Source organism: Hakea prostrata, chromosome 3 (genome assembly GCF_041222555.1).
Source record: "Hakea prostrata isolate BN-2017 chromosome 3, UWA_Hpros_2, whole genome shotgun sequence".
In the NCBI taxonomy this organism is placed as follows: Eukaryota; Viridiplantae; Streptophyta; class Magnoliopsida; order Proteales; family Proteaceae; genus Hakea; species Hakea prostrata.
Genome location: NC_142602.1, coordinates 63,377,875 through 63,393,405, shown reverse-complemented (window position 1 = coordinate 63,393,405; position 15,531 = coordinate 63,377,875). Strand labels below are relative to the sequence as shown.

Genomic DNA, 15,531 nt, shown 5'->3' with positions numbered 1-15,531 from the left:
CTAGACTTCTTTCAGAATACATGAGATTGAATATGTTCGACGGTATTAAAATTGCCAGATGAGCCTTATAAATCTCCCATTTCTTCTTTGCAGATGACACTTTCCTTTTCCATCGAGTTGAAAAAGAAGATGTGTTGGCAATAAAAGCTATTGTAGAACTTTTCTTAAATATCACATGTCAACAATTTAACTTTGAAAATAGTGGAGCTTTCTTCTCAAAAAATGTGGAACAAGGGAAAAAGAGTGTTGTTTTGTCCATTTTGGGTATAGCGGAAATGAATAAAAGTGCAATATATCTTGGTACAAATTTATTCCATGGAAGAAACAAAACAAAAAAATCTATAGTTTCTTCTCACAAAGATGAACAGATTGTCTACATGGAAAGCAACAACCCTATCATATGTAAGAATAACGATATTGATGAAAGCTATCCTTCAACCATAGTCACTCTATCACATGCAATGCTTCCGCTTCCCAAAAGCCTTCTGTAGAAAATTGGACTCAATATGTCAGCGGTTCTGGCTTGATAAACCCACAAAAACCAACTCGCTTACCCTCATCTCATGGGACAGGTGCTGCAAACCAAAAGAAGACGGAGGTTTGGACTTCAAAAGAATGAAAGATATAAAGTGTGCTCTATTACTAAAACAAGGTTAGAGAATGATCAACAATCCAGACCCCGTTTGGGTGAAGCTCTTGAAAGCAAGATATTTCCCTAACACTTCACCTTTCGACCTAAAAGTAAAAAAGAAGAGAGGATCCTGGACTTGGAATAGTATATGATGTATACTACCTATGCTCCAAACCCTGATCCTAAGAAAAATTGGAAATGGTAGAACCACATCTTTTTGGTTTGACCCTTGGGTCAGAACAACCTCATACCATACAGTGGGTCAACCAAACTTTCAAGTTTTCTCTACTAAAGTAACAATGGAAGAAGTAATCACTTCTAAAAGGCAACAAAGCAGGGAGTATCTTATCAACTCTAACCTCTCTAATTCTACTTCTCAATCTATCTTTTTAAATTTCCATAAGTATTGTCCACTTGTGTCAAGCCCCTGATGAATGGCTATCTTTAATATCAATAAATGGTGAATTCTCTGTTAAAAAAGCTAGAAAAGCCTTAGGGAAATTAAAGAATCACAACATGCATAATGTTTACTTAAGATGGTAGAAATTCTTTTGGAAATTGACACTTCATCCTAAGTTTAAAAACTTTTTCTAGCGTCTCATGAATGCAAGGTTCACTGTTAAGACAGTCCTTTCCAAATTGCATTGCGAACTTTGTGATGCTTCTAATGAATCAGAATGACATATCTTCCTTTCATAAATGGACAAAGAGGATTTGGGCGGCGGGACCATTAGGACTTCAGATGGAGTTCATCTCCTATAACTCCTTCCTCCAACTATGCAACTCTTTTCTTTTAAATTCAAATTGAGATACACAATCCAAGAAATGGGTTTTTTTTCTTCTTCATAGTAACTTGCTATTTTATATGGATTGAAAGAAACTCTAAGATATGTAAAAATTATGAACATAACCCTACTAGAGTGTTGAATAATGTAAACAAGTGGACAACTGACCTTCATATATACCATAAATTTACAACACACTAGTATGAACTCTGAAGCAAATCACATACATAGCACAAATCCATGCATATGTGAGTATGTAAAATCTTGTTCACCCACTTTATTGTGTGCAGGGCTACATAATGAACTTCTAAACAATATAGATTAGAGTGTGGGACTTTTTTGGAATGGAAAATTTCTTTTTGTAAGCACAGGGAAAATAGAGGCTCGATCAATGATGGAGGCAATAGCATGAGGCATTCTGCAAGGATTAAGCAAAGTGAAGGAACTAGGATTACCTATCAAAGAGATCTGGTACCACGAGAAAGAATACCTAGCCATGCTCAAAGACAACAACTATAGCATATGGCCTCTAAATTTGATACACCTTATGGTTGAACTTCAAGGAATCTCTAAGAACTTCAAAATATGTGATATCCGATCCCACCCTTTAAACAAATTGTTATTAGAACTAATTCCACCTAATTTTGTTGAGAGCAATATATATCTCTTCAGCCTTAAGTGTAGTTGTAAGAACTATTTTCACTAAATGCATTTTCTCTTCTATCAACTTATTCTAATAGTGTTCTGTAAATATTTTCGGAACTGATTTATTAAACACCCATTTCCAAACAAAGAACGATCTTTAAACATGAAGACATTAAAAAATATCTTTGTATAAGAATTGGTCTCTCAGAACATAAATGTTACCAAACACATACTTAATATCTTCATCTTCAACTGAATTTTCTTTTAACCACAAAAAAGGAAAATCCATTGGTTAACTATGAATTTCAAATGAGCAAGTAAAGGCATAACACAACAGTTGAAGATATAAATACATGTTTATTTTTTAACATAAGCCTCAAATTGGTGAATTAACAGTCCTTATGCAATGAAGGAAAAACTTTATCCATTCTAAAGTTTTTTTTTTTTTTGTCAAAGAAAGTCTTTATCTGACCACAAAATAAATTATATACTTGAACTTTGCACACCTTTTTGTTGAATTAATTCTAGGTTAACAAAAGACATTGGTCTTTGGGTAAATGTAAGATAGTCATTTCGCTCTTGCCCTATGTGAAGTTAGAGGGAGTTGGGAGAGCCGGGGAATTGCGGAGGAGTCCATTCTCTATCAATTTTTTGTTTTTTGTTTTTTGTTTTTTGGTAAGGCTATTCTATATCAATTACTAAAGCTAATGTTTTGTTTTTGGTAAGGCAATTCTATATGAATTACTAATGCAACGGGGGTTGATCCAAGTGGTAAGCAGCTTGGTCCGCTTAAGCAAGGTTCCGGTATCGAAACTTTGTGGATGCAAAAAATTCTCACTGGGAGACTCATCCACTACAGCCAGGTGTGTGACCCGGGTCGAACACCAGATTAGTCAGGCAAAGCCTTGGAAACCGGGGTTGGACAACCAAAAAAAAAAAAAAAAAAAAAGCTAAGAGTGGTCCAAAAGGAAACAAATAAGGGATCTTTTAAAGGCCAATAAGGAGCACTAGTGTTATTGGTAATTAACTACACAGCTATCACTATCGTTCGAAAGGTCTGGGATTGGGAACCCCCTGACATAAATCAATTCCATTAAAGAGAGGCACGCAACTAACCTTGAAACTCATCACTACTGAAGCTAAAATATTACTTGCCCTAAGATATTCTTTTATATTCCAAGTTGAAATTTAATTAAGCTAAGAAATTTTCAAAGTTTACCTACTTGAAAATCATATAGTAATTTAAACAATTTATTATTTTCATTCCTTAGATTCATAATAAACTAAAAAAACCTCCTAGAAGATATTTTTTTGTTTCTTGTCTTCCAAGTTGAAATTTAATTATGCTAAGAAATTTCTAAGTGCACCAACTTGAAAATTATATAAGTTATCCAAAGAACTCTGAATCCATGTTAGGTTTACAATAAACTAAAAGTAACACCTGTAATTTAGCATAAATCTTAAGCATTGTACAACAAGTTGCTATAAGAGTCAAATTTTAACTTTTTGTAGAAAATATCACAAGTTCAGTCAGTGTTCTCTTTTGTAGGAAATATTTTTTGGGAAGGTGGGATTTTGGTTTTTTTTTTAAGGATGTGAGATGCATGACATATATGTTCGGATGCAACAGCCAGACTTTGGAACAAAATCTTAGGGGACTAAAGTTCTTCCTTTTTAACAGCCATACAATAAGGAAACCTATTGGTTTATTACAAGTCTTGAATAGACATGAGAGGCATCGTTAGTAGAGATAAAGATTATCTTCTTGAAAAGATGTTTTTTGCATTTCACAGAGAATGAGGCATGGGGACATGTCTCTAGCTACAAGAACCACAACATCCAGAGTTGATAATGAATTTGCAGATTTTTTAGCTATTGGGTTCTTCTTCACAGATCTTAGTGGGGGTATATCACCTTTGTTTATTATGGACTCTTCGTGTCTGTCTAAGTCCCCAGACTTCTCATCTTTCATGTAATATATATGCAGTTTCAGTTTTTGGCTAAAAAAAAGAACCACAACACCAAACATCCTAGCTTAATGTGCTTCTAGTACAATAATGGTAACCTCCTATATAAAAATAGTGATACGGAGATTAACTTTGAACCAAGTTCTACCATGGTCACGCCGACGACCCCGGTTGGGATTAGTCCAATGATCGAACCAACGATGTAACGTGAAAGACAAAGAACCAAGATAATTATGGAAGGAGGCATAATCCCTTAGGATTCGGGAGCGGATGATCGTGTCCCATGAACTAACTAACAACAATATGGAAGGGAAGATCGTGTCAAGGAAGGTAACTACCAATAATTCCGAAAGGAGGGTAAAAACCCTAAGATAGAATGACTACGAATAAAGGATCTAGAATGAAGCCGATGGTCAAGAATAATAGGTAAACCTTATATAAACTAAATATTCACGCACAACTGAGGTATCTGAATCGTATCCCTCCATTATCGTTTTCAATTTAAGCTCTGCAACGAGCTAGAGATCGGTAGTGATTCATTACTGACTTAGCCTTCGGAGGTGACCACTCGACCGTACAGTCAGGTTACATCTGACCAAAATTTTCAAATCATTCTTCTAGGATCTAGGAGGATCGGTTTTTGGACTCATCAAATAGTAAATCCAAAGAAATGTTTTGTTCGAATCTCTATTCCTCCCCACTTTCACCCCGCCCTCCCAAAAAAAAAAATATAATAATAAAAAATTCCCTAGTCCCAAGTCCTTATGACGTATGTGATGATGACTAAAAAGTAAAAGTTCCTATTTCTTTACTTTTGAATGTTAAAAAACCACTTTAACCATAGTAAAAGCCATTGGCTAACTATGAGTTTCGAATGAGTGAAAAAGAATATTACAAAATAGTGAAAGATGCAAAGATACATTTATTCTTAAATAAATTAAATATGGTTAATAATGACTTCCTTGAAGGAATTGGCAAATTATATAATATATCATTCCTTCTTTATTCCTTCTTTTTTCGAATGGTACTAAAGAAAAAGTTTCATTTCCAACCAACCAAACTCAAAAATGAAAAAGCCCTAAAGATGAAAAAGTTGAAAAGAACACCAAACTCACAACACGACAAAAAGAATAAAAAGTTATTATAGAATTATTCATAATTATCATCATTAGGGGAGGAGAAACAAAGTGAATCTTTATTTACAAAAGTCTGAGACAAGACCTCCACTGCATAATCTTCTATTAAGTCATTTGTTACCACCCCTTTCCACCACTTACAAAAGCAAGTAGCTTGAAAGAAAAAGAAAAGAAAAGAAAAGGACTTCAATGCATACAAAAACACATCATGAATTTGATTAATTACGAAGAAAAGAATGATTCTTGCCACGGAGAACTTAGTCATTGCACACGTAGCTATGGCTGAATTGGTCATTGCAACCATGGTTGTGTTAATTAGGGCTGCAACAAGGTCAGGTCGCGGAGTCCGGATCCTCCCTCCATCGGGGGAGCACAGATTGCTCCCTGACGGCTTCCCAACCACACAAACACGTGGGGGCCCACAGGTGAAAATTTGAAATTTTTTTTTTCTTTTCAAAAAAGTATTTTTCCCCTGTGGGCCCCACGTATTTGTGTGGTTGGGAAGCCGTCGGGGAGCAGTTTGTGCTCCCCCGACGAGGTCAGTCTTGAGCCTTACTTTAAATTAGCCCTGACCCTAACCTTGATTCAAAGCACAAAATAATAAAGCAATTCATAATTCTATATTGTTGTCTTATAAATACGAAAGACGATATACTAGAGGTTGCAGGGTGTAGGGGCTGAGCTAGGATTTAACATCGTGCAGAACCAAGTATTGTTATTTCACACATGGAAAAAGGGCAAGAGAAATTTCAAAAATTTGGGAAAGAAAAGGAGATGAAATTTCAAATTTTTGGGAGGGAGGAATGATAATATTTCACATATGAAAAAAGGGTTAGCGGTAAAACTTCAAAAAATAAGGTTGAAGGAACTAGGGTATCTTCGCCCCTGTAGAACAAGATTTTTCATAATCTTTCTTCTAAGTTTATTTGATGCTTGAGATCTATCATATTTTGATTAATTTAGCATTTTTTTTAACATATATAATTCTTGCAAATTAGCCTGATGAAAAATGAATCAATAATATTTATATGACTGTTGATTGATGATATATTTGTACTCACAAAATTCAATGGTGAGTAGGGAATAAGTACATGTATTTGGTTATAAATAATTATCATTCTTATGTGATTTGTATTATCATATGAAAGATTATTTTTATTTCCACTGAGTTAAATGTAAAAAGAGCTTGGTGGAAACTACAAATGTAAAATCGATATCCATGAATGGTGACAAGTTTACAGCTTCTCATAAATCAAACTTTTACCTTTCATCTCGCGAACAAATTTTGTATATGGATTTTTTTTTTCATGCATTTTTTTTTTCTTTCACTGCTTCTCATCTTTGCTGAAAGCAGTTGTAGGTATAATGAAAGATTATCAATAAATTAATGAATAATTAAATATCTAAACTCAATCCCAAGATATTGGCTGGTTTGCCCGAGAGGTTAAGGGGGAAGACTTAAGATCTTCTGCACATAAGTGCGCGTGGGTTCGAACCCCACAGCCAGCAGTGTAAACTTGTTTGTTTTGCTTGGATTTAGGGTCATGTTTCGTTACATGAATCCAGAGATTTGAAATCTTTGGATTTATGAATGAGAGATTTATACTTTTTTTTTTTTGGTGAAGAAAAACTTTAATTAAAGGAAATATCCAAATATCCAGCTGTGTGGCTGCAACATAAGCAAAGTTTTCAAAACACAATTGGAGCACTGGGTTAGGGAAGTCAACATAAATTATATGTTTTGTTGTTTCAGATAAGTCCATTAACTTTGGTAATTCCTCAAGAGACCACTTCGCCGTTGACGGGCTTGGTAAGAGCTTTGTAATTTGATGATGATTGATCCAGATTTCTTCAACCTTTATCCCATTCGCTTTTGCAATATGCATGCCTAACTGTAGGCCAAAAAGCATAGTATCCAGTATCCCATTAAGTTCCCGCTTTCCAAAATTGATGAACAATATGTGTCCATCTCTGCATATCCCAATACTCCAACCTGTAACTCCTAACTGGTGGTGAGAAACCCCTGCACATATAATTATATTTTTGTTAGATTGTAGAGTATACCTACACAGATTGTCACTGAGATCAAGAAAGTTAAGATTGGTATATTTAGATTCCTGAGCAGTTTGTATGTCCCTATCTTCCTTTCTTTGTGGATCCAACATTCTAATCCACTGATTTGTATTTTGTAAGACTACCAATGGATTAGGCAGTTTAAGACTAAACACCTTCTCATTCCTACCTTTCCAAATAAAGTAACAAGTTATAATGAAAACCGACATAACCCATCGCCCATTATCTTTGCTCAACTGTGAATAGATATTAATGCATTGATTGCGAAGCGATGAGTTTTGCCAGTTTTCGGTTCTAAGACCCAATGGTCAAGTTGCATGGATTCGTTTTCCCCAATCACATGATATGAGAATGTGCCATATTGTTTCAGCGGACTTCCCACATATAGCGCAATCAGCCGTCATGCTCGACCATTGAGCAAGCTTGGCCCGAACAAGGTAATCCATCATTTAAGGCCCTCCAAAAGAACACCTTAAATTTGGGATGTATGGGTAGTTTCCACATATGTCTCCACCACATAGCCAAAGTGGGGTCATGGGTCCCTAACCTTTGTTTAACTATCTCCTTATAAGCAAGTTTAACAGTGAAGTCTCCATTTGGAGAGATTAAAGAAGACCAAGAATCTTCCTGGTCCGACAGATGGCAAGAACTGATGAGGGAGGATAAATGAGTTGAAAAAATCTCCCTGTTTTGAATTTGATTTTGGAATGCTTTTGTCATATCAGCCACTGTTGCCTGTCTGGGCCATCGACCGACGTCTTGAGGTACTTCATTGCTTTGTACTTGAGGTTGACCCCATGGATCAAACTAGAAAGAAGTAATTCGACCATTCCCAATCTTCCTAGACACCATTATCTTTAGCTGGGGAATGATACTGGCTATACTGTTCCAAACCCAGGACCCCTTTTTTTGTGAGACCACAAGATCAAAGATGCTTCGATCTTTGAAACATTTCGCCTTGAAGAATTTAGCCCATAATGCATCCGGGTTGTTGATTAGCCGCCATCCCTGCTTGAGTAATAATGCTGAGTTATATTCTTCCATTTTCTTGAAACCCAAACCACCCATTTCCTTGGGTTGACAAAATTTCCCCCATGAAATGAGATTCAACTGTTTGCTTTTGTGAGGATGCCTGTTCCAGAACTTTTGGCAAATTGCATCCATTTTTTTGCACATTGTCTTTGGGAATCTCAAACATTGCATTTGGTAGAGTGCCATTGATTGGATTGATGCTTGAATCAGCACTCCTCTTCCTGCAAAAGAGAGATTCGAAGCCTTCCAGATGGCCAATTTTTTTGACATTCGATCCACCACCGTCTGTAAGGTCTTAGTCTTCGCCCTTCCCGGCATCAAGTTAGATCCCAAATACACTATTTCTCTTTTGATTTCTTGGACCTTCAGAATTGAGAGTAACGTATTTCTATCTCCCCTAGAAACATTCCGACTGACTGAAAAAAGTTCTAGGACAGCTTTGAGGGCCAACACTTCTTCTACTTCCGCTTTGCAGAATAGAAATGTGTCATCTGCAAAAAAAAGTGAGTAATTTCTGGAGCCCCCCTTGCAATCTTGATTCCGCTTAGTAACTTCAATGATTTGTACTCATCGAGTAGCCTTGACAAGATCTCCATTACAAGTAAAAAGAGATAAGGACTAAGGGGACATCCCTGCCTAAGCCCTCTAGACCCAGAGAACCAAGAAAAGGGCGATCCTCTAAGTTTGACAGAGAAAGTGGGTGACGAAATTAACTCAGAGATAAGTTTACACCACAGGTTGTCAAAACCTAAGAACTCAAAGATCCTGATTATGACAATCCTATCAGTTCTGTCGTAGGCCTTGGACATGTCCAGTTTGAGAGCTATGACACCTTGCTTATTGCGTGAATTGAGAGATTTATACTGTTATCTGTAGATTTATGGGTATGAGGTGAAATCCAGAGATTATAAAAACGCCAAACATTTGCACATTCACAAAAACCACAGATGAATCCACAGATTTCATTCCACATATTCAGTTAACCAAACAGTTAATTTTATATATTATGACTCCATAGATTTGAAATCTCTAGATATTTGAAATCTCCAGACTCGTGTAACCAAACAGGCCCTTAAGAGAAAATTATACAATGGTTACTAAGATCACGTAAGAGCATGTTTGGGTACATGAATCCAGAGATTGTAAAGATTCACAAACGGGAAATTTATACTTGTTTGGTTGTGTGAATTTCTAAATTTACGAAATCTAGAGATTCACTTTTTTTACACTACAAACTAGGACTGCAACTGGGCCGGGCTTTTGCAATCCCAAGCCCAACCCTATATGTTTTAACATGAGCCAATTCCCGCCCTGACCAGTTCAAGGCCAAGGATTATTGTCCCTAGCCCTAAGACCTACAGGGCCAAGCCAAGCCCATTCTGCCTTAATTGGCCCTAATTGTGCTGGGTCGGGATGGGTTGGCCCTGATTAGCACTGATTAGCCCTGATTGGCCCTAATTATTGGCCCTGTCCTTGACCTTGATTAGCCATGTTCTTGGCCTTGATCATGATTAGCTTTGTCCTAAAATAGCCAAATGTAAACCCATTAATATATATATCTAATAATAATAATAATAATAATAATAATAATAATAATAATAATAATACTAATAATAATAATAATAGTAATAATAATAAAAATAAAAATAATAATAATTAAAGTATCACAAGTAAACTAAAAAATAAAATTCATAGAAATATAAGATGATTCAAGCTCATACAAAATGATAAAATAGTCAATAAGTTGATAGTGTTGCTTTAAACATAAATAAATTCATACTTCATAATTCTATATTGAGTTCCGAAAGTCTCCCATTGCTTTGGTGATGGAAATTGAAAACCTCTCCAATTGATATTCTTATTCAACCAAAAAAAAAAAAAAAATCCATATTCAAAACTTTGTTAACAAGTAAATCAACGATAATTTAGTATTGATATTTTTTTCGCAATTAAAGAAAATGATATTTTAGTTACAAACATAGTTATCTCTCCTTAATTAGTTATTTTTTTTCCTCCTGAAATATCACATTGGAGGCAAAAGAAAGATGTCAATATTCATGATGAGAAGTTTGGGTGTAGATTTGTTAGATATTAATTCTTTATGTACTAGCTTTTATTATTTATAATATATTATCTCGCCATAATCCTAAAAAAAGAAATCAATGACTTTTGGGAACTGTTGTAATGTGAGGAATTGCTCCTCTAAAAGTATTTTATTCACAAGACCCCAATAGGGTATTTATAGTTACAACCTAGTTAAGTCCTATACTAAGTAGGAAAAGGAAATATAGAAATAAAACTCTAGACTTATGAGAAAACATAATCCTATTCTAATTAGGAAACCTCAATCCATGATTTCAACACTCCCCCTCAAGTTTGAGCATATATATTTATCATGCCTAACTTGCTCATAATGTAATTGAATATCTTCGTGCTCAAGCTCTTTGTGAGCACATCAGCCCGTTGCTCGTTTGAAGTAACAAAGGTGATATGGATCAGCCCAGCCTCAAGCTTCTCTTTGATTAAATGTCTGTCAATCTCCACATGCTTAGTCCTATTATGTTGTACTGAGTTATGAGCTATGTTGATTGTTGACTTAATATCTGAGTATAACTGTATAAGAACCTCCAAATCTGTCCCAACCTCTTGAAGCAGCCCTTTAAGCCATAGTACCTCACAAATGCCTTGAGCAATTGCCCTAAACTCGGCCTCAACAATGGACCGTGCAACTATAGCCTGTTTCTTGCTTGTCCAAGTCACAAGGTTACCTCCCACATGTACACAATACCCAGAGGTAGACCTCCTATCATCTGGACATCCTACCCAATCTGCATCTGTATATGCTTCAATCTTTAAATGTCCATGAGCTGAAATTAAAATTCCTTTTTCTAGAGTAGTCTTCAATTATCTCAAGATCCGATATACTGCATCCAAATGTGAGGAATAGGGATCATGCATATACTGGCTAACAAGACTAACTGCAAATGTGATGTCAGGTCTAGTGTGAGATAGATAGATAAACTTTCCCACTAATTTTGATACCTTAATCTTGTCAACTGGTTCTCCTTCCTTTGCCTTCAAGTGTAGGTTAGGCTCAATAGGAGTCTTAGCAGACTTACATCCTAGCATTCCAGTTTCCTCAAGAAGATTCAATGTATACTTCCTCTGGGATAGAGATACACTGCTAGTAGAATATGCCAACTCTAAACCTAGGAAATATCTTAGTTTTCCTATATCTTTGATCCCAAATTCAGTTCCCAAAAAAAGTCTTTAATACTGAAATCTCATCCTCACTACTGCCTATGATCACAATATCATCAACATATACTAAAAGTATAGTAGTGTGGCAACCATCTCTTTTAATAAACAAAGTGTGGTCTGCATTGCTATGCTTATAGCCATTAGATATCATTGCCTTATGGAACCTTCCAAACCACGCTCTTGGAGATTGCTTCAGCCCTTATAAAGCCCTCTTTAAATTGCAAACTTTCTATAAGTCTCTGTAGTAGAATACCCGAGTGATATATATATATATATTCTTGGAGCTCTCCATGAAAAAAGGTATTCTTCACATCTAATTGTTGTAAATTCCACCTTTTATTAATTGCACATGAAAGAATAGTACGAACTGTGTTCATTTTGGCAACAGGGGCAACTGTCTCCTAGTAGTCAACGCCATAAGTCTGAGTGAAACCTTTGGCCACCAATCTTGCCTTGTACCTTTCAACAGTCCCATCTACCTTGTACTTGATCACAAACACCCATTTGCATCCAACAATCTGCTTTCCTATGGGCAAATGTCACAAAGCCCCACATTTTTTTTTTTTTCCAGAGCTTGCATTTCCTCATCCATAGCTTCTTTCCATTTTAAGTGAGATAATGCCTCCTACCAAGTGTTAGGAATCAAAGTAGAGGACAAAGAGGAAATAAAACTTTGAAATTTTGGAGATAGAGACTGATATGAAACATAATTGGAAATAGGATGTTTGGTGCAAGTTCGAGGCTGCTTTTTTAATGCAATTGGTAAGTCTAAAGTATGATTAGAAGAAGGGTCAAAGACAGACTCACCTAGAGGAATGGATTGTTCAGGGCCAGGAACCAAAGCTTTTGACTGGCTTGGTTCTGAAGGGTCACTTGTTACTTTTTTTGATAGGTCTTCAGAGGTCTAGTCTCCCCCTGTATATCATCCACCAGTTGTTCCTGTCCGGTCATTCCGTCTTCCAAAGGAGGATCAACTGCAGGAATCTTAGGAGAAATATCGAAAGGAGGAATCAACATTGGAACCTCTTCACTAAAACTCTCCCCCTGAAGAGGTGTAGGAAAAAAAAAAAGAATTTGTTCCTGGAACACAACATCCATAGAGACGAAAAAATGACGAGAACTAGGATGATAACCCTTATACCCCTTCTGTGTAGGAGGATAACCCAAGAAAAGGCACTTTAACCCACGAGGATCTAACTTTCATGAACATGGTGGTTCTGGACAAAGGCAACACATCCAAAAACCTTAGGTGAGACTGTAAAGACTGCTGTACCTAAAAGAACCTCAAGGGGACAGAGTTGGTCTAAGACTCGGGAAGGCATTCTGTCACATCCACCCAGCCGGTACCCCATTTGGAATACCCGGGATGTGATCCACAGTCCAAGGATCAATGATCTGAGGTCCATGCCTCCCACATACACGGTAACACAATCATGAACAGTAATAATCAATGGTAAAAACAGCTAATACTAAGTATCATGAATAAGATAAGATTAACTAAATCAGAGTGCAGAATATAGATAATAATAAAGTGTGATCAAAATCATAAAGGGTGAGAAGGTGTGGTAGCCACCCTCTCAGAGCAGCGGAAAAGAAGTAAATCAAGTTAGTTACATATCCAAGTGTCACCGGAATAATTCAAAGACAAGTTAATTACAAATCCAAGGTCCACAAATACACCGGGGAATGGGGCACATGCTAGGGTTTCTTCTATACTAATGGTAGTCTCCTCAACAGACGGATGAAGTAAACCCAGCGCTGCGCCGCTCCCGCACAACCGTGGGGCTAACCCCGGTGCGGATAGTAATCCTCCTCGACTCCAATATACGGATCCTCACCGACGCCACTACCCGGAGGGTAGTAGTGGAATCATATTCCGCCTCATAGGAGGTGCCATCGTAATCTTCGGCACCGGAATGTAATCTAAAACATTTGCACAAAAGGAATGAGTTCGAAGAACTCAAGAAGGAAGTTATTCCATAATTAGAAATCATACACATTCGAACATATAATAATGCAATGTGATATGGAACATATGATGCGAGATATGAGCCCGACTCTATGAATGCTGGTCTTTAGGGTAGACATGCTTTAAGTCATAGCACCGTACTTCTTGGGTCGTCAGTCACTCTCCCATTTCCATATCTTGGGAATGCCGGGAAGATCGGTAAAGTCATCAAAAGCCGTGGTAAGGGGATCGGTCACCACTCTCTCACATCACCATTTGGTCAAGTCCGGCGCATGTCACAGAAAGCCTAGCCCAATGCAAGTCATCTACCGGTCGGTCAAGTCGATTCAGATACGTCCATTCCTCGCCCCGGGATCCTTTCCGGTATCCTTCACACTAGAGTCAGCGAAATCCCGGATTTCGGACTCATCAACCCCATTGGTCATCCACAATAGTAAACGGGAAGCTCTCACGTCCTCTCACGGATTGGTTACCGGCCTTAAGCGCCCGTGAGCCCAAGTCTATCCATATGCAACTCTACCAATAAATGGCCCCTTCAGGTATCCCTAGCATGGTTTATGTCCCCTACCGGATTGGCTACCGGCCCAGACGCCCACCAACCAACACTACCACGGGTCACGGGTTGTTCGGTCTCAATGCCCTTCCGATTCGGGTCTGACACGACAAGGATGAACCTAGCCACACAACTAGACAATCCTATGTATGTCATCCAATAACTCGGGAGAGTGTCGATAGGCACCATCGGAGAACATCCCATACTATTCCCTCCGATGCCCAAGGACGAAGTGTCAGAGGACACCCCCAATCCCAAGTCATACGTAAGCAATCACACATCAAATCTCATCATTTCTCATGCATCCAATGCATATTCACAATAGAAATCAAATCATAATATTGAAACAAATCATTATAATCATAAGCAAATCAAATGATAAAGTAACACAACAAAAGTATAAAGATTTCAATGCTCGTTCTAACACATATGTAACAGTCTCATAATGATTGAAAGGAAATTTAGAGATTTCATTCTTTAAATGAAGCACAGTTCAATATTTGATGACTTATATGTTTATGGATATAACCATCCTTACCTTGGATGAATTGATGATGAATTGAGAGTACCAAGAATAGTCCAATAGAATTGTTAAGGCCCTAAACAAACATCAATAATAAGTTAGAAAAGAAGTCGGGAAGATCGGATGTCATTTGGGTCAAAACCGACCAAGGTTCTGTCAAGCAACAACTTTGGTCGATGGTCTTAGTCGATGGTATCGACCAAAAGTATCGACCAAAATTGTCTTCGGCGAGAATAGTGGATTTTGGGGATTTGGTCCGAAATGAGTCTTCCGGTGTTCGGATCAATCCGAAACTTGGAGGCATACTTAACAACAGTAGTAGGACACTATAAATCAAGGAATTAACCCAATCCAATGGTCTAATTAAAAAGCCCCAATTTGAGCTATCAAGTTCAAGTGATAAACATCATGACATGAGTTGGAATTGATTGCATTGATGAGGAATAGCATGCAATAGCTAGAGGAACTAATAGAAATTCGATTGGAATCATATGGCAATGTTAAACATGAACATAATACACTCTATAGCTCAGTTTGATATCAAATGGTATGATGTTAATAGGTAAATCATGGAATACATATGCTAGGCATGAGATATAAGCATTAGCATCAATGAATGGCTAAGGGAATCATGGATTGAGCATGAGTAGGCACTTGGAGTGGTGGTTGCAAGGTTGCAACACCATTCCAAATGTCCCATCAGCAAGATGACAATAGAAAAGAGTAGAAAAGGGTAGGGTAGAGAGTGGAAGGAGGAGTCATACCCAGTGTGGAAGATGAAGACAAGAATCAATGATAAACTAAGTGTCTTGATGAGATACCCTTCACACAACCAAGGAGCTGCGGGAAGCTCTCCCCACGCTCCCAAGTGAGAAAAATGATTGCAAAAGGCTCAAGGCTCGAGGTCATATTAAATAGAAAAGGAATATTCCATGGAATCATTAACTGGCAGGGGA

At 37.3% G+C, this 15,531-nt stretch overlaps 1 non-coding gene across 1 annotated transcript; it reads left to right on the top strand.

Moving 5' to 3' along the window:
- The first annotated feature begins 6,590 nt into the window (after window positions 1-6,590).
- TRNAL-UAA (transfer RNA leucine (anticodon UAA)) lies at window positions 6,591-6,673 on the top strand. The gene has a single exon. It is a non-coding gene; the product is annotated as a tRNA-Leu (tRNA).
- The last annotated feature ends 8,858 nt before the right edge of the window (window positions 6,674-15,531 follow it).